The sequence below is a fragment of the Hypomesus nipponensis genome, chromosome 21 (genome assembly GCF_054491055.1).
Source record: "Hypomesus nipponensis isolate SF chromosome 21, ASM5449105v1, whole genome shotgun sequence".
Taxonomy (NCBI): domain Eukaryota; kingdom Metazoa; phylum Chordata; class Actinopteri; order Osmeriformes; family Osmeridae; genus Hypomesus; species Hypomesus nipponensis.
This window is the reverse complement of record NC_140381.1, coordinates 16,146,010-16,164,390: the sequence shown is the minus strand read 5'-3', so window position 1 is coordinate 16,164,390 and position 18,381 is coordinate 16,146,010. Positions and strand designations below refer to the sequence as shown.

The window sequence follows — 18,381 nt, the reverse complement described above, 5'->3', positions numbered from 1 at the left end:
TCCGCATCTCCGGTTAGCAGCAACTCAGCGACATAAACGTAGGCTTTTTGGAAAGGTATTTACTAGGGCATGACGCGCGAACCCAGGCCGTCGGGCGCACGTGCATTCCCACTATGCAGCGAGCGAGCGAGACCACAGTCGGGGTCAACACCTTCAAGGTGTTCCTGGATGAGTTCATGACGGCGTACAAGCCCACGGACGGCACCATCTGCAAGGTTGGCTCACAGACTGCTGCCGCTCTACTTTCTACAAGTGGTGTGTGTCATTCCTGTTAGACCAAGGCATGCAGAGAAGCCGTCACTGAGCAGTCCGTTTGCTGGCTCTTCTCCCAGGTTCCCAAACCAGAACGCAAGAAGAGGAGGAAAAAGGAAAGCGATATTGTAAGTCTCATCCAGAAAAAATTATCATCTCATCACAGTATTTATTTTATTCTTGTCTCCTGCAGTGCAATGTTGTGACAGATGTCAGACGAACGGTGCTTGCTGTGTGTGTGTGTGTGTGTGTGTGTGGCAGGTGGAGGAGCATAACGGGCACATGTTTAGGTCCACCCAGTACAGCATGCCCACCTACTGCGAGCACTGCTCGTCTCTCATCTGGATGATGGACCGCGCCTGTGTCTGCAAACGTGAGCGCACACACACACGTACGCATAACTACTATGAAACACCCTTCCACTCTTACTTTATTTATCCCACTTGTTTCAAAGTGTCATAATCAGATGACCTTCTGCTCGTCTGTAATAATACCCCTCTTCCATCTTGGAACAGAGCTTCTATACCATTCTGATTCTGATTCTGGTACTGTACGCGATGTGAACAAAGTGATACTTTCCCAACCAGTGTTTTGCTTGTGTGTGTATGTATGTCTGTGTGTGTATCTGTTTGTGTGTGTGTGTGCAGTACATGCTACATGTCTCCCCAGCCTGCCTGCCTGCCTGCAGCTCTGATATCAACCGTAGCTCGCTTTCCTGGTTTTTGACTGACTGGTGGGCAAATGGCAGATGTTTTTACAGCTGGTAAAGAGTTTAGAACCGGCTCTGCTGAGTCTGTCCTCTTCTCCTTCCTCCAGTGTGTCGCAACGCGTGCCACAGGAAATGCTGCTCCAGGATGACCAGTCAGTGTAGTAAAAAAGTAGGAGGGACATTTTGTTGGATACAGATAAACGTTATCACTGTTAATAAATGTTACATATTCATAGTGTATAGCCAACATTTTATACCTTGGACCGCAATCTCAATGGCTGTCAGTGTGTATGTGCACGTGTGTGTGTGCACGTGTGTGTGTGTTTAGTACGACCCCGAGCTGTCTTCCAGGCAGTTTGGAGTGGAGCTGTCTCGTCTGACCAGTGAGGAGAGGACAGTACCTCTTGTGGTGCAGAAGCTCATCAACTACATCGAGATGCACGGCCTGTATACAGAGGGCATCTTCAGGAAGTCTGGCTCTACCAATAAGATCAAGGAGCTCCGGCAAGGCCTGGACACGGGCATGGTTACGGAGTTAACAGGGTTCTCAGCCCGCCATGTTCATTCGTGGGATCATTAAAGGTTGGGCGCCCTGACCTCCTCCCCCTGACTTCCCCCCCTCCCTTTCTGTGTCAGATGTGAACAGCATGAATCTGGACGACTACAATATCCACGTCATCGCCAGCGTGCTCAAACAGGGGCTACGCGACCTCCCCAACCCCCTGATGACCTTTGAACTGTACGAGGAGTTCCTGAGAGCCATGGGTAAGGACAGCCATCCTGACGGACTGGATCCTGGCTTTTCAAGTACCGTGGAACTGGCTATTTGTAGGTGTAACAAGAATGGATAGCTTTGACAGATCTAGCCAGGGTGGCTTTTTTCATGGCGTCAGCATGTTCTGCAGCAAGCTGACCTGCCCTTCAGTGTTTGTCTTCAGCAGAAACCTTGAGAGTGTGTGTGTTGGCAGCGGCCTGTTGCTGAAGTGTTCTGAATGGTTGCTCCTCTGCAGGCCAGGCAGACAGGCGGGACAAGGTCCGGGGGAGGGGGGGGGGGGTGTATGCTGTGATTGACCAGCTCAGTAGAACACGCCTCAGCACCCTGGAGAGGCTCCTCTTTCACCTGGTCAGGTACGGCACCGGGGACACCATCCCGCTGATATAAGCAGTTGTAAATTAGAGTACTGAAAATGGGTTAGTTGGGAGCAGAGCAAGGTTTTATGTAAGTGAATGTTGTAGAATCTTTTATCATCCAGTATCATAGCATATCAGTTACTACAAAGATCTCTAATGTCTGTAGTAGGACCCAGCTGTAGCAGTGCAGTCACTGTGCAGTCTGACTGAGGGAGGTTTTTGTACGGCTCTGTATCACTGTGTGAACACCCTGCCACTGTGTAAACTCTGACAGTAGTAATCTCCTGCATCTTCAGCCAGGACTCCACTGATGGTCAGAGTGAAGTCACTCCCAGATCCACTACCACTGAATCGAGGTGGAGTCCCAGACTGACGTGTTGTAGCGTAGTAAATGAGGAGTTTAGGAGCTTCTCCTGGTCTCTGGAGGTACCAGGCTAGATAGTGATTACCATAATTGTACACAGGACTGCTAACTCTACATCCTATAGACACTGTGTCTCCTGCAGGAACAGCTTTCACTGCAGGAGTCTGAGTCAAAGTGTACTGCCCTCTGGACTCTGGGTGTGAAGAGAGAAGATGAAAGAAGAGACAAATGTTAAGGATACATCTGGATATGTCAAAACATACACATTGCAGTGGTTAACAAGTGGTTAACATTAGAGGTAATACTGAAGTTGATCTTGTATGACAGAACTCTCTTACCCTGTATGCAGACAGCTAGAGTCCAGATGAAGATGGTAACAGAGTCATGGTTGTTGTGGGTTCTGTTGTCATGAAGGACAGCTCTCAGTCATGAGGTGTTAAACTCACAGGACTATAAACACTCCCAGACCACTGAAGCATGTGCTGCCTATGCAAAGTGTCCTCTCTGTTCAGACACACTTTCTTGGACCCACAGAGAAACTGTAGCTGAAGAGATGTGTGAACTGAGGCTTGATGCTGTGCCTCAATGATCACAGTCTCTGTCTCCCTCTAGTGGTCAGTGTCAGTATCTCACTCTGCGTGGACTCAAAGTGATGCCGCTGACATTGCAGACTCCATCTCTCTTCAAACAGGCTCGGAATACATGTGATTTACTGAGATATATTAATTATCAGTGACCCGTTGTTCAGTAAAGCCAACAGTGATGATATTCACACAAAGAGAACCGTGGTGGGAACTTGCAAAAATGTGAGGGACAGAAAGAAATCAGAAACAGGAGAGACAGCAGACGGATGAGGCAGAGAGAACAGGAGAGAGAGGAAGAGAGACATCAAGAAGGCCTGCAGAAGGAATCTGAAAGACTTCAAGAAAACCAGAGAGACATTAAAAGACTGCAGGAACATGAATAGGACCAATCCAGACAGACAGAGTCCCCTGAGTCCCTGCAGAGAGAACTTGATCTTGTACAGCGCTCAGAGGCTGCTGGACAGAGGCTTGTTGAGCAGGAGATGGATGATCCAAAACATGCAGACCAGGTGGAGAGATCAGAGCAGGAGAGAGTCATGGAGGAGAAACAGAGGCAGGAAATACAAATAGAAGAGAGACAGAGGGAGGGAATACAGAGGTAGGAGAAACAGAGGGAGGAAATTCCAATAGAAGAGAGACAGAGGGAGGAAATACACATGGAGGAGAGAAGACAAAGAGAAGAGACCAGGGATGGAGGTGAGATGGAGACAAGAAGGAGCTTGAGTCCACAGGCCTTTCATTGGCTGTAAAGGACGTTCACCTCAGCTCCGGTGTTGAAACATCCCGATCCAAACAAACCCTTCGTCTTGGAGGTGGACGCCTCCGAGGTCACTGTGGGAGCCAATCTATCTCAATGACAGGGTAAGCCAGAAAAGTTATATCCCTGTGCTTTCTTTTCAAAGAAACTTAACTCTGCAGAGTGGAACTATGGAGTTGGAGACTCCATACGCATACGGGCCGCTAAGTGTCTCAACTCCGGACAAGCCAGATGGGCGTTATGTCTGACCCGATTCAGATACATTATGTCTTACAGACCCGGTACCAAGAATCAGGGCCGCCCATAGAAATGGCTGGGCCCCTGAAAAGGTCCAGTGAATGGGCCCCCCCTAATGGATCTTTACTTATATGAACGCATGCATGTGTGTGCTCTCTCCTACATAAAACATATGTAAACTGAGAGACTTACTCAGTGATGGGAGCTACATTATAGCAAAGCAAATACATCTTTATAGATAAAACTTAAACATCAAGTTTAACTAGAGAGCATACAATTTCTGGGGAAATTGTGAGGGTGTGCTTGTGGCTGCCCCAGCTTTCCATACACTCCTGGTGTTTACATATTTCAAAAAGCATTTAAGTGTATGACTACAGTTCTGACCATTGTGTTCCCTTGATAATAAGTTTGTAAAAATGACATGCATCACTCAGATGGAGGAGAGGTGATACTGGTTGGTTGGAAGAGAAGGAGGCCAAATGTAGCTCATGAAGATGCAGCGCTAGATAACTTATTAAATTGTAATCAGATATAAACAACTTGTTGGTTGCCCTATTATGTCCTATTATCCTCCTATCATCGCCCTATTATGTAATTTGAACGCCCTGAACGGCATCATTTGAGTAATGAGGGCAAGCGTAGGCTTATTGATTACTTAAAAAACGTTAAGTTTCATTATGCATCATAGAGGAGCCTAGTTAGAGAAGGATTTAGCAGTTTAATATTAGAAGCCTATTTTATTAATAATTTTCAGAGTAACCTCAAACCTTTCTTTTGTTTCTTTGACCTTACATTTTCTTTGAGGGCTTAGTGGTCTCGGTTTAACATCATTATTTATAGCGACATAATTACCGGACACTGTTAGCTCGCAATGTAGACAAAGAATGCCCCTGCAACAAAGTTGTAACTTGGTAACAAGTAGCCAGCTAGAAACCGAGCAGAAGTTTGTAGCCATATAAAGGCCTATAAATATAGGCTACTTGATTTGGCTGCAAGATTCGCTGATTTTGAATGTCCAAGATATGATGGATTCTGATCTGGATCAACAGTCTAGCCATGTAGCTAAGGTTTGTTCGGGAAGAGTACATTTTTTTTTTACGGCAAGTCTGGAAGATCAATTTAGGCTAGTGCTACTTGCCCCGATGCACTGGACAAGTTATTAAAACTCAAACAAAATAAAATGCAATGTTAGGCCTACTTCACGTTATGTGCCACTCGTTACGTCTATCGATTTTATTTGAGCGAATTCTGCATCAGTAAAACCACCAACCCAAGATCTCTACAGACCAGCTAATTTCCTGCTCAACACTTCAACGGGGGCTTATTACTTGAAAGATGAATTAGGCTATTTACGGTCGTCTCAGTTACACCATGAGGGGTGGGAAATACTGTGATTTGCTTAAGAAGGCAAATGGCTAGTAAAACATAACATTTCATAATAATTTCAATAAATCAAGCAGCGCAGCAAGACCCAGTAAAATGTATATCCTACAGCTAAGCAAGGCTGAAGCAGGCTGACATTAATTATTTTCATGAACAGACAAAGTTTTGACATTGACAAAGTTTAGGCTGTGGCAATGAAGTTCAGGTTAGTAGTCAGATACTTTCACCTATTGAAAAACTTTTGAGTAAGGGGAAAGCCAAACATGTTCCGTCGCCGTTTGACTTTCTAAACATCTCTAAAGAGATGTTTTTGTTAGCTACTCATTAGTGTCTCGGGTAGGCTACAGCGTTGCAGTGAGCCGCCACACTGATTTGAAACCACAGGTAATGGTCATTTCACCAACAAATCGTTTATTAATGTCAAAATAAATCCTACAACAAAAACGTATTTGTGAGGAATGTTTATTTTAACGTTTGAAAACAGATGCATCATGACCACTGTAGTATGTGTTGCCCAAGCAACAGAGGCTAATGTTAATGCTTCAGTGAAATAGTAGACTACCGTTTCCGAAAGTAGATGTGGGCCTACTTACTTAATAATATCAGCTAATATTGTACATTACATTTCACAATTATGTTTCACACCACAAAGTAAAATGATTAAATATCACCCTGGCCTCTTTGCTTGTGGCGTTTCTGCAGCTGCCTTGCAGATTAGTATCCCCCAAGTTAACAGATGGGAAACTAATGTTCTGCTAGAGATAGTCACGCGAGTTTTCGTGACGTTGGTGACGTTAGTGGCGTCAGTGACTGTGGCTAGCAAGTTAGCCACCGTTAGCTTCACTTTTTGCCACAAAAATGTAATTTCTACTTAAACCGTGCAATGGAACATAAATCCCAATACAACCAACGCAATCGCTACCGAGACGAACCTTTTGACATCGCCGTTGTCTATGTAGTCCAAATATTGAGGCATCCTTAGGGGGGCGAAAAGAAACAATAAATAATAAATAATATATATGTGAGATAACAATGGTTTGTGCTCGCCGAACGCAAGCACACCCCAATAAATATAACTGAGAGGCCTTAACAACTTGTGTGGCGCCGGGCCAGACACACACACACTAAAATAACAATTTGACACACTGAGATCTGCTACACTCACACCACATTTTCTAGTATAAAATGCAATTTACCTGCCTTCATCTTTGCCTATTATACAGCCATATTCCTTTTCTTTCTGGATGCAAAGTCTTTTATAATGTATTAGAAGTCAATTTGTTTAGCCATTTCACACTAAATGGCAAGTATTGTGACTGAGCATCTCCTGGATCATTGTGGAGCACAAGTCATTTTTATGATTTTGAGTTTACTGAAGGACCTTTGTCCTGCCACAGTTAGGTTAAGTGGTTAAGGGAAGTGCAGAATATCCTCAGAGCAATGCGAGAAATGCACAACATGCACTTTCTCGGTGCTAGCTTCCTCTTGGCTAGCATCGTGGCTACTGCTGCTCATCTCTGCAGCCTGGCTGGGAGCATCTTTCAAAGTTGACTGGATTTTTTTAAATTGCTTTTATTTGGAGGTAATACCCTTGCTAGCTCTCTCCTTTTTTTCTCTTTTCTGAAATCCCGATTTCTGAACAGGTCCTGTCATAGCAACGAAATGTAGTCTACTCAGACATTAGCATTAGCTTAACCTTAGATCATTAAATGACATCGCTAAACAAAAAAAAGGGGGGGGGGGCAAGAATGCCAAGGCAGATGCCCTCTCTCATATGCATGAAAAGGGAGAGAACAAGGACCTGGGGGGTCCCATTCTCCCCCCAGAGCTCATCGTGGCCCCGGTGTCATGGGATATCGACGAGGACATACGGAGGGCGCTACTCTGTGCACCTGCTCCCCGAAATGTACCACCGGGACACACCTACGTTCCAGACGCCTTCCGACAACGCCTCATCACCTGGGTCCATACGAATCCCTCGACAGGTCATCCAGGTACTGCCCGCACTATCCATGCACTTTCCCAGAAGTATTGGTGGCCCAACATGTCAGAGGACATCAAACGGTATGTCGCCTCCTGCTCTGTATGTGCGCAGACCAAGGCTCCCCGACAAGCGCCTGCAGGGAAGCTCCTCCCCCTGCCAGTGCCTCAGCGACCTTAGTCCCATCTCTCAGTGGATTTCATCTCTGATCTACCCATGTCTGACGGTTATACTACTGTACTGGTGGTAGTAGATTGTTTCTCCAAGGGCTGCAGATTCATCCCATTAACTGGTCTACCCACGGCATTCCAGGTCGCTGAGGCACTGTTTCAACAGGTCTTCCGACACTATGGTCTTCCGGAGGACATCGTCTCGGACAGGGGACCTCAGTTCACGTTGAGGGTGTGGAAGGTGTTTCTGAACAAGATGGAAGCCACCGTCAGTCTCACATCAGGATATCGTCCACAAGCCAATGGGCAGGTGGAGAGAACCAACCAGGAACTGGGGAGGTTCCTGTGCAGCCGTTGTTATGACAGGCAGGATGAGTGGGCTCGATTTCTGCCTTGGGCGGAATACGCTCAGAACTCTCTTGTTCACTCTTCTACAGGGCTCACTCTGTTTCAGTGCATTCTTGGATACCAATGGACGGCGGAAGAACATGGACCGACTCACACCTCATTATCGCACACACCTGCACATAATCGTCAATTACACACAGTATATGCACCCTGTTCAGACCAGGTACTGTTGTGGGTAATTGTCTTTGCACTATGTAAATGTCCTTAAGTACGAGTAAAAGTGCTTCACCTGCCTTTGTCTCCTCGTTCCTAACTGCCAAGGATCAAAGTGTCTCGTGACACTGTTTAATCGTAACTTGTCTAACTACATGCCCTTATGGTTCTTACCTTTGGGACTTATTTGGTTTTCACAATGTATGCTTCATGCTTTGGCTAACCGCAATGTTTGGGGCTATCTCGTTGTTATGATCAGTGACCTATGCACTTTTGTAAAAGCTCACTCTTGGAAGACGCTTTGGGTACAAAAGTCTGCTAAATGAATAAATGAAAAGACAGAAAAGGAGAGGCAGGAGAATGTGAGACTGGCAGTCATGAGGAGAACAGAGAGAAGACCCGGGAGAGACCTGGAGCTGGAGAGACAGCAGAACATTCTAGAGGAGCAGAGACCAAAGGGACAGGAGGAGGATGAAGAAACAAGACACAAAGTCACAGAGGAGAATGTTGATGACGGCAGTGATGATGTTCTTTTAAGTCTAAATAAGTAGTCTTTAGCTAAATAATGAATATTGGTGGACAGAATTTCATTATGAACAAATGTATATGTTTACATGTTTTAAGGAGTGCTTTGACATGAGGGTGGGTTAGTTAACATATGAGCATCACTGATATATTCATCTCAGTGTAACAAAGACCAGTCAGTGTTCCATGTCACTGTCTCTTCCCCCTCAGCACCTGCAGTAGGTCCCAGCTGTAGCAGTGCAGTCATTGTGCAGTCTGACTGAGGGAGGTTTTTGTACGGCTCTGTATCACTGTGTGAACACACAGACACTGTTAGGACAGTGTTCGCTCTGACAGTAGTAATCTCCTGCATCTTCAGCCAGAACTCCACTGATGGTCAGAATGAATTCACTCCCAGATCCACTACCACTGAATCTAGATGGAGTATCAGACTCAAGTGTTGTAGCCTCGTAAATGAGGAGTTTAGGAGCTTCCCCTGGTCTCTGGAGGTACCAGGCCAGACAAGGATTAAATCCTCCACAATCATTATCAACATCACTGCTGGTTTTACACTGCAGAGTGACTGTCTGTTTTGGGAGAACAGCTTCCACTGCAGGAGTCTGCGTCACAGTGATCTGTCCTCTGGACTCTGGAAAAGAAACAACAAAGACCTTGTCACAATGTTGAACAATTACAACATTTCAAATGTATTTACTCTATAATAACACATGCAAAGCATCTGACTCACACAAACTGTGTCTGTAAACACCTCTGTAAATCATTTAACTGATTTCTTACCCTGAATAAAGAGAGTTAGGATCCACCAAATGCTGATAATCAAAGTCATGGTTGTTGTAGATTCAGTTGGTGTGAAGAACAGCTCTCAGTGAAGAAGTGTTGAACTCACATATAAACACTCCCAGATTACTGAAGCTCATACATGAAGCATGCAAATAAGTCCAGCATGTGTCATCTATTTCAGTTACTGGGGATGTTCCCTGGAGATCTGCATGTAAAAATGTCCTTCCCCATTATGTCTACGTCGATGTTATATAACCACAACAACACATTTACTAATTAATGTAGGTACATTTGAACAGTCCTGTGTAGTACAAGTGTATTATAATGTCAGTGGAATATTCAGAATATTGAGAAATGTGTGGGGAAATGTAGGGACATTTCTGTCATTCTGATCTTGATAACAAGACTATCAGCAGAGATAGTCTTCCTCATGTGGTCCTGTATTCTCTCATCAGCCTGTTCACTCATGCTTGGACTAAGTTCCTCAAATCAGTCAGTGAACACTCGTGTCAACTAAAGCTGCTGGGATTCTCTGCTAGTGGAGTCTGTCCTTCACCCCCACTGTTAAGTCTGGAATCAGCATGTAGAAGAAAGGAATATACAACATGGATCACTGTCCCAGCTGCTCTCTAGCCTGTGGACAATATGGAGGAATACTAACAGTGGATGTAATGCTGGACACTGGCTCTGCTGTTGTCATGGAGTCTGATGAGGACGACACATGAGAGGTTCACCAGAGTAGGTCCTGAAACATGGAGTAGGAATACGATACAGACCAAGGTCACATGATGCTGGAGACAGAGCCTCAGCTGCTGTTGAAGAGAGTGGAGTGCAGGATTGTGTAGTCTGCTGTAGTCCAGTGTTGTGTTTTGTGAGTCCAGGTTGAAGCAGACAGCAGCTGTGTGCTCTGGTAGAGATGCAGCATCACAACACAGAGAGGTTTTTGTACGACGACTTAACCAGAGTCAATCACTGTGGTGGACTTTTGGTGGAGGCACCAGACTGGATGTTGGAAGTAAGTATCTGAACAAGATTGAATCTTCTCTTTGTTAAACTAAATATGTCTTGACATCAATACTGAGTGTCACTTCTCTGAATATAGTTATTTTTTTCAACCATTTAGAAAATTCTGAAAAACTAGATTAAAATGAAAACACATGAAGAAATGTAAAGCTTTTTCACAATTCTAAAAATGAGCTCAAAGCAGTCATTGAGAAAGTATTCTTGATGCTTTAACAAAGAAACTAAAGTCCAACTATACTGTGGTGAATCCAGCAGCAATAGGAGGGAGGTTTTTGTACGGGCAGTAATAGAGGTTGAATCACCGTGGTACACTTTTGGTGGAGGTACCAGACTAGATGTTGGAAGTAAGTAACAATCTTTACTGAAAGGGATTTCACTTTTTGAATGCTTCATTCTACATAGACATTTTTTTAGGTTGTAAGAATTATTTCCAAAAGTGTCCTCTTTTTTGTAATTTTCTAATTGAGATCAAGATGGTTAAACCTTCAATTCCTCAAAGATCGTATAAAAAACGGTATGTTTTCTGGTGAATACTGTAAAATTACACATTTTAGAACTAGAATCAAATTTTAGAACTAGATTCAAAAGTTTGATTCTAGTTTGTGTTTTTACTTTATCTTAATGCTGTTGGTTCATGGGTGGATGCACTGATTGTCTGATGACAATGTATTTTAATGAAACGTAGTTCGATTTTATAATTTAGTCAGACTTATTTTGATACAAACTGTTGGTTTTACACCGACAGTGACCATTTAAATGATCATTTACATTTCTCAAAAAAATACCTTAATTTTGTAGCCTCATATCACATAATATTTACTTATATTCATGTATTTACTTAATGTCATTTCTGTGTTAACACTTTGATAACTTATTGACATTTCCAATTGACTGCAAAGTTAATTAGTCTTTGGTTAAAATGGAAGAAGTCCATCTCTGTCTTCAAAGACAATCTCTTAAACTGCTGTGTAGTTGTGGAATCTGACATATTGTGTTTGTCTCCAGGTGACCGTGCCCCCACCCTGACGGTGCTGCCCCCCTCCAGTGAGGAACTGTCCAGTAAGAGTACGGCCACGCTGATGTGTCTGGCCAACCAGGGCTTCCCCTCAGACTGGACCCTCAGCTGGAAGGTGGACGGGAGCAGCAAGAAGAGCCAGGAGGCCAGCAGGGGGCTCCTGGAGAAGGACGGCCAGTACAGCTGGAGCAGCACCCTGACTCTCACTGCCCAGGAGTGGACCAGTGTGCTGGAGGTGACCTGTGAGGCCCAGCGGGGCTCCCAGCCTCCGGTCACTCACACCCTGAAGAGAGAGCAGTGTTCAGAGTAGCCCCAGGCTCACCCAGCCCTGTGGAGAGGGGCTGCTTCCTCAGCTGGGACTCTGTTCTGGGTTCAGCCGTTCTCTGTCCTCCTGATGGCTCACATGCAGACTAACAGGGAGCTTTGCTAGAGTCCACGTGTTGCTGCTCTCTGTCCACTGAGCTGTTATCAGTGCTAGTGTTGATGTGTTCTGCTGGAAGTCGCTATTCACTCTGTATGTTGGCTTTGCTTTGATGCTTGAATGTTGTTGTTTTAGTTGGACAATAAAGAAGTATTCTTGAATTTGAAAATAAGGAATTTGATTTTACTCATTGACATGTTGATTACAGTAATCATGAGAGGGAATTGCACATAGTTCATTGCATTACTTTATTTTCATCAGATTATCATCAGATCAGCAACACAAGAAACACAATGATAGCTCATAAGACATTAGTGTTTCACTGATACTACGTGGCTATAAACAGATCTAGACCACACACCAGTCAGGTTCCATTCATCATTGATTTTCATCTGTCATCATGACACAGCATACAGCTCTACAGGAGAGTTAACCTTCTACCACCATGATACCATGGGATTGTTTTCACACAGTAAGGACAGACTCATCCCAAATCACTCATGTTCAAACTGAACAACATTTGACTTCAGTCATTAAAGACAATAGTTTAATGTGCAGTGATACAACATGGTCCCTAATCTGTGGGACCCTGATGATAATCTCCCTTAATCCCCTGGGGTCAGGTGAGCATCTGGTGACAGTGCTGCTCTATTCTGGGAGTAGCAGAACCAGCCACCATGAAGATGCAAATCTCAGTTTCACTCCCACAGCTCCCAATGTACAGCTGAACAGTTGAGTCTAAACTACCCTGGACTGGGCCAGGTGTGAGGGGGGGCTGGTCTCATTACTGAGGGGGGAGAGAAGGGGGTAGAGTGAGTCATCTAACTCCTGTCTGAGATGAATGTTACACATGAATGGAAGTGGGGACTTCCTCTCAAGTCTTCATGTCAGAGGTCACACCAGGACCATGTGATCTGATGTAGAAAACACTGAAGAGTTTATGACTGGTTAACATGATGAAGTGTGGGGTGAGGTCTCACATGAGGTTTCAATGAGACATATGACAATGACAGAGGCAGAAAGGAGTTGATTATGATAGGGATTATGATCATTAGCAATGTAGACTAGAATGATTGTGGTATTTTTTATATGTGTAATCCTTTTAAAATTAGTTTCACACTAATATATACAGAAAGTGTTTTGTTTTTCCATAAGTGGTTATATATCTTAACTTCATTTGCTAAAACGTTTTAAGGAGTGCTTTGACATGAGGGTGGGTTAGTTAACATATGAGCATCACTGATATATTCATCTCAGTGTAACAAAGACCAGTCAGTGTTCCATGTCACTGTCTCTTCCCCTTCAGCACCTGCAGTAGGTCCCAGCTGTAGCAGTGCAGTCTGACTGAGGGAGGTTTTTGTACAGCTCTGTATCACTGTGTGAACACCCTGCCACTGTGTAAACTCTGACAGTAGTAATCTCCTGCATCTTCAGCCAGAACTCCACTGATGGTCAGAGTGAAGTCACTCCCAGATTCACTACCACTGAATCGAGATGGAGTTCCAGACCGACGTGTTGTAGCAGGGTAAATGAGGAGTTTAGGAGCTTCTCCTGGTCTCTGGAGGTACCAGGCTAGACGATTATTAGAGTACACAGGACTGCTAACTCTACATCCTATAGACACTGTGTCTCCTGCAGGAACAGCTTTCACTGCAGGAGACTGAGTCTCTGTGAAGAGAGAAGATGAAAGAAGAGACAAATGTTAAGGATACATCTGGATATGTCAAAACATACACATTGCAGTGGTTAACAAGTGGTTAACATTAGAGGTAATACTGAAGTTGATATTGTATGACAGAACTCTCTTACCCTGTATGCAGACAGCTAGAGTCCAGATGAAGATGGTAACAGAGTCATGGTTGTTGTGGGTTCTGTTGTCATGAAGGACAGCTCTCAGTCATGAGGTGTTAAACTCACAGGACTATAAACCCTCCCAGACCACTGAAGCATGTGCTGCCTATGCAAAGTGTCCTCTCTGTTCAGACACACTTTCTTGGACCCACAGAGAAACTGTAGCTGAAGAGATGTGTGAACTGAGGCTTGATGCTGTGCCTCAATGATCACAGTCTCTGTCTCCCTCTAGTGGTCAGTGTCAGTATCTCAGTCTGTGAGTGGACTCAAAATCAACGTGATTTACTGAGATATATTTATTATCAGTGACCTGTTGTCCAGTAAATCCAAGAGTGATGATATTCACACAAAAAGCAACAGTCTTGTTGTGCTCTAGGCAGTTCTATGGATGTATGCGAAGCCCTCTGTGACATGCTTGCGTGTAAAAAGGGCTATACAAATACAATTGAATTGATTTGCTCTAGCATAGTTGCTTCTAGATTTTCTGTAGTGTGAACGCAAAGTTGTGTCATCTATTTACGAAACCTGTTAGAAATGATTAATTTGTGTTACAGTAATGTCAGAATGTTCATCTTTTGGATGTTAAAGAGGCTGCATGCAGCAGTCTTATTTAGTGCACAGTAGCAGCTGTGTCGTGCCACCATCTCTTTTCGGGGGCTCTGTTAACAGAAGCACATGCTATTTGGTAACTTCACTCAGTTTTTTCCTGGGAATCCTGAACCGAGTGAACACTGATGTTCTTCTATGCTCAGCTTGTGAACCACGTTTTGTGCGCAGGTCTCGAAGCCCATCTCCCCTTTGCTAACGAGCTAACAGATACACACAGGTGAATTGGTGTTGGGAAAATTGAAGATGTAACACATTTATCCTGTATAAGAATGATTCTGTGTTCAGCATTCCTTGTGTGTAGAGAGAGGCCTACCCCCAAATCTGAACTTTGGGGAACACGAGGCATATGTAAAAAAGGTGACCTGGGATGACCACTCTCTTACTGGAGAGGCCATAAAAGATGTCTGGCCTTATCTGTGTTGGGTGAATCATGTGGTCAAGCTTACAGGGGTCAAAAGGCACACACACTCTAACACGCACGCACACACGAGCGGCAGGTCTGCAAGGAGCCAATGAAGAAGAGCAATGGAACATTTGCATGCCTTTGTCTTAACCAATGACTGTAAAGAGCGGTTCTGCTTAAATAGCTAGCTAGCGCAACATGCTAGCGGACAAACATTGTAGCACAATGGCGTGTGATGTTTTTGTCTCCTTGTGGGCCGGCCGCAAGCAATAAAGCTTTCTTAAACTTGTTCATCGACTGACTGTGCAATGCTTGATAGATTAGTCTTTCTGACAATTGGTGACGGACGGACAGCGGATGAAAGAATCAATGCAGAGTCACGGTGCCAAGCAGGAAAGCAGAGAGATGTTGGAAAGGGAAGAAATGGAGAGACGGAGGAAAGGGCAAGAGTTAGAAAGACAAAGAGAGCATGAGACAGAGAGAGAGGGAAAGGAGAGAAGGACAGCTGAGGGAAAGACAGACTGGGAGACTAAAGGAGAGACGAAAGCCTGTGGACACGGACATGGAGGACCTGCAAAGACAACTAGAAAGAGAAAATGACGGAGAGATCTGGAAAGACGACAAACACAGGAGCTCTAGGGAAAGGAGGAAAGACGTAAACAAATAGAAAGAGAGAGAGAGGATAAAAGACAGAAAGAGGATCTAAGAGGGAACTTGAAAGACAGACAAATATAGACAGTGATGCCAAATGGGATGGAGGGCGCAAGAGAAAAAGTAGCACTGACAAAGGAAGTTGAAACACCTGAAATGGATTACAGACAGAGAGAGATGGAAAGTCTGCAAGAACAGGAGCGACATGAGAAGAAGAGGGAGAGAGCAAAATGAATAAAGAGAGAAGACAAAAACACCAAAATCGGAACTTCAGAGGGTGATCGAAAGACTTGAAAGAGAACTGAGGTGGGAACTTGAATAAAGGCATAATTAAAGACAGAAAGAAAATAAAGACTTAAATAAAGACAGAAAGAAAGCAGAAGCAGGAGAGACAGCAGACGGATGAGAGGCAGAGAGAACGGGAGAGTTAGGAAGAGAGACATCAAGAAGGCCTGCAGAAGGAATCTGAAAGACTTCAAGAAAACCAGAGAGACATTAAAAGACTGCAGGAACATGAATAGGACCAATCCAGACAGACAGAGTCCCTGAGTCCCTGCAGAGAGAACTTGATCTTGTACAGCGCTCAGAGGCTGCTGGACAGAGGCTTGTTGAGCAGGAGATGGATGATCCAAAACATGCAGACCAGGTGGAGAGATCAGAGCAGGAGAGAGTCATGGAGGAGAGACAGAGGGAGGAAATACAGAGGTAGGAGAGACAGAGGGAGGGAATACAGAGGTAGGAGAGACAGAGGGAGGAAATACAGAGGTAGGAGAGACAGAGGGAGGAAATACAAATGGAGGAGAGAAGGAAAAGAGAAGAGACCAGGGATGGAGGTGAGATGGAGACAAGAAGGAGCTTGAGAACAAGGCAACAGAAGAGGCAGAACAACCGAAGAAGAAAGGAGAAAAGTAGAAAGAGAGGGAGGAGGAGGAGGAGGAGGAGGAGGAGAGAGTAAGAGAGATGGAGAAAACCCGGGTGGCCAAGTTGTATGCCATGAAAGTGAAAGCTGGAGACAACTATTGTCTCCAAAAAGCATTCAATTCACAAATAGATTAAATTAAAGATAGGAAGAGAATGGTGAGAGGATAAGAAAATGAAAGAGTTAACAAAGGGAAGGGAAGAGGAAGACAGACAACGGCAGGCTTGTGAACAACGATCATCTACAAAGACCCTCATACCGACCTTCTGAGTGGTGAAAGGGACTGCACCCGACTACATCAATTTTCTCCTCCAACCTTACACCCCCACCCGCCACCTACGGTCTTCTTCTGACAACCGTTTAGTGGTCCCACCGCTCAAGAGCGCCCAGACCCAACACAAGCTCTTCTCCTGTCTGGACCCCCAATGGTGGAATCAACTCCCCACCTCCATTAGAGACACGGACCCTCCTTCAAGAAAAGGCTTAAGACACACTTGTTCCGGGAGTACAACGGTACTCAGGAATGATTGGCTGGACCTGATGTTAGTGTCCTCCAGGATCACAATGACTCTTATTGAGAGACTTGTTGATGTTGTTAGTTAGTTGTAACTGACTTTACATGCTGTGAAATATATTGTTGTTGCTTGCTTTTTCTATAGGTACACTCTGGCTCTTGAGGTTCATGCTGTTTAATTGTAACTTGTTTAACTACATGATCTTATGGTTCTTCACAATGTTTGGGGCTATCTCGTTGTTATGATCAGTGACCTAAGCACTTTTGTAAAGCTCTCTCTTGGAAGTCGCTTTAGATAAAAGCGTCTGCTGAATGCATACATGTAAATGGAAAGACAGAGAAGGAGAGGCAGGAGAATGTGAGACTGGCAGTCATGAGGAGAACAGAGAGAAGAGCCAGGAGAGACCTGGAGCTGGCGAAACAAGGAGAAACAAGACACAAAGTCACAGAGGAGAAGGTTGATAATGGCAGTGATGATGTTCTCTTAAGTCCTGTTAAAAACATTACACTCACTGATCAGCATTGAGTCTGAATGAGTCAGTGTGTCAATAGGGACACCTTTGAGAACATCTAAATAATGAATATTGGTGGAGAGAATTTCATCATAAACAAATGTACATGTTTACATGTTTTAAGGAGTGCTTTGACCTGAGGGTGGGTTAGTTAACATATGAGCATCACTGATATATTCATCTCAGTGTAACAAAGACCAGTCAGTGTTCCATGTCACTGTCTCTTCCCCCTCAGCACCTGCAGTGGGTCCCAGCTGTAGCAGTGCAGTCACTGTGCAGTCTGACTGAGGGAGGTTTTTGTACGGCTCTGTATCACTGTGTGAACACCCAGACACTGTTAGGGTAGTGTACGCTCTGACAGTAGTAATCTCCTGCATCTTCAGCCAGAATTCCACTGATGGTCAGAGTGAATTCACCCCCAGATCCACTACCACTGAATCGAGGTGGAGTCCCAGACTGACGTGTTGTAGCATTGTAAATGAGGAGTTTAGGAGCTTCTCCTGGTCTCTGGAGGTACCAGGCTAGATAGTGATTACCATCATAGTACACAGGACTGCTAACTCTACATCCTATAGACACTGTGTCTCCTGCAGGAACAGCTTTCACTGCAGGAGTCTGAGTCAAAGTGTACTGCCCTCTGGACTCTGGGTGTGAAGAGAGAAGATGAAAGAAGAGACAAATGTTAAGGATACATCTGGATATGTCAAAACATACACATTGCAGTGGTTAACAAGTGGTTAACATTAGAGGTAATACTGAAGTTGATCTTGTATGACAGAACTCTCTTACCCTGTATGCAGACAGCTAGAGTCCAGATGAAGATGGTAACAGAGTCATGGTTGTTGTGGGTTCTGTTGTCATGAAGGACAGCTCTCAGTCATGAGGTGTTAAACTCACAGGACTATAAACCCTCCCAGACCACTGAAGCATGTGCTGCCTATGCAAAGTGTCCTCTCTGTTCAGACACACTTTCTTGGATCCACAGAGAAACTGTAGCTGAAGAGATGTGTGAACTGAGGCTTGATGCTG

The 18,381-nt window shown here is 44.5% G+C and overlaps 1 long non-coding RNA gene and 2 pseudogenes across 3 annotated transcripts; 2 read left to right on the top strand and 1 right to left on the bottom strand.

Moving 5' to 3' along the window:
- The first annotated feature begins 624 nt into the window (after positions 1-624).
- On the top strand, positions 625-1,726 carry LOC146238160 (uncharacterized). The gene is made up of 3 exons (XR_014740510.1): positions 625-643; positions 1,069-1,130; positions 1,598-1,726. It is a non-coding gene; the product is annotated as an uncharacterized LOC146238160 (long non-coding RNA).
- Positions 1,727-2,326: 600 nt separating this feature from the next.
- On the bottom strand, positions 2,327-13,774 carry LOC146238158 (uncharacterized; annotated as a pseudogene).
- On the top strand, positions 10,366-12,065 carry LOC146238159 (Ig kappa-b4 chain C region pseudogene; annotated as a pseudogene). 2 transcript variants are annotated; one of them, XR_014740605.1, is made up of 2 exons: positions 10,366-10,449; positions 11,463-12,065. The product of XR_014740605.1 is annotated as an Ig kappa-b4 chain C region pseudogene, transcript variant X1 (transcript). The 2 variants fall into 2 exon arrangements; XR_014740606.1 differs by lacking the exon at positions 10,366-10,449 and adding an exon at positions 10,770-10,801.
- Positions 13,775-18,381: the final 4,607 nt, after the last annotated feature.